The 1,605-nt window shown below is 30.7% G+C and overlaps 1 long non-coding RNA gene across 1 annotated transcript; it reads left to right on the plus strand.

Moving 5' to 3' along the window:
* Positions 1–324: 324 nt before the first annotated feature.
* On the plus strand, positions 325–756 carry LOC141666585 (uncharacterized). The gene is made up of 3 exons (XR_012552296.1): positions 325–416; positions 514–580; positions 658–756. It is a non-coding gene; the product is annotated as an uncharacterized LOC141666585 (long non-coding RNA).
* Positions 757–1,605: the final 849 nt, after the last annotated feature.

A 1,605-nucleotide genomic window follows, 5' to 3' on the forward strand; every position in this document is an offset into this window, starting at 1 on the left:
TATATGGATATTATAAGTAATGTAATTCACTCCCTCGTAGGCTCTTGCAAAGACTGATTATGATTGAGAGGAAGAATGATGATGTGGTCTTATATGGATTTTTCGATCCAGGAGCTACATTTACGTTGAACAAATCTTTTCATTCTTATTTTGTTAATCGGTTGAAAGAGAGTAGTCCGTATCGCATGTACTTCATGCCACATAATCATAAGTAAGTATTTTTAATTTAGACATGCTTTTACAAATTAATATATTTAGGTAGTTTTTTAAAATTTCTAACTTGTGTTTTTCTTTTTTCTTTTTTATAAACATAGTTGCCACTGAATTTTGGTTGTAATTTGGGATGGCGACATTTATATTCTGAACCCTCTGCCACATCCAACACATTTTGACGAGTTGGAAAAATCATTAACAGAGTAATATATTTCTGTTTACTATATATAAATATATATATAGTAAATATTCTCCCTTTTGAAAAATAATCATGTAAATTATTGTTGTTCTGCAATGTAGAGCGATGAAATCCTACAATGCTCAAACTGGAAGGGGAAATAAAGCTCCTCAGATAAAGAATCTTCTTGTAAGGTTTTTGTATTTTTTATCACTTTGTAATTTTAATTAATTTATGGAGCTAATTCAGATTTTATATTATAACAGGGATCTCCCAAACAACCAGGAGGGGTTGAATGTGGCTATGTTATAATGCGATACATGAAAGATATCATTGCTGATAAGGAGCTATCTTTTACTACCAAGGTATATATGCAAATCATTTCTGATAGATGGCATGTAGAATTTTTTTGTGTAGTTTTTCAGAACAGATGAAATATGAGTGCCATTTTTATTATCAGTTTTTATTATTAGTGATTTCCAAATGGATCTTGTTTTTATTATTAGTAATGATAGATGACTATTAGTGATAAGGATCTATCTGGTATAGTTTTGGATTGACGAAGAAAATTACGGTTAAATATAGAAAAGGTCCTCTTCTGGTTAAATTATAAATAGTTGGTTCTGTTTATATTTAATTATACATATGGCAATTCTGGTTAATAATATTCTGGTTGCTAATTTTTACTTGTGTTATTTAGTGGGCAGCCAAAACTCGAAATTCCTACACAAGGCAGGAGCTGGATGGGGTGCGGATGGAGGTGCTTGAATTTATCCAAGACAAGATATAAAAATGCTAAGTATCTATATATATAGCTTTCGTCTGAACTATGTGAATTGATGTTGTGTTTGCTGGTGGTTAGTGGTAAATTAACGGAGATTTGGTGACAATTACATCCATCATTCTGATTTATGTTTGGAATTGTCAAAATTTGACAAGTGGTACATATTAACTAGTCAAATATGTTTAGAATGTTGGATGTAATAACTAGCGAATTTGGGTTTTATTATTTTTAGTTGGGATGTTTATTTTAGACTTGGAATGTAATGTCCAAATTGAGCTCTTGTTGGATTGAATGTTAGTAAATTTGGTATCAATGTATACCTCTATATTTTTACAAATTTGGTTGGATGTATTGCATATTGTTGGTATTTTTCTGGTTTAAAATGCAATTAGTTCCCTGGGCTATTAATAGTACCAGGATGGCATATGCA

This window comes from Apium graveolens, chromosome 6 (assembly GCF_009905375.1).
Source record: "Apium graveolens cultivar Ventura chromosome 6, ASM990537v1, whole genome shotgun sequence".
Classification (NCBI taxonomy): domain Eukaryota; kingdom Viridiplantae; phylum Streptophyta; class Magnoliopsida; order Apiales; family Apiaceae; genus Apium; species Apium graveolens.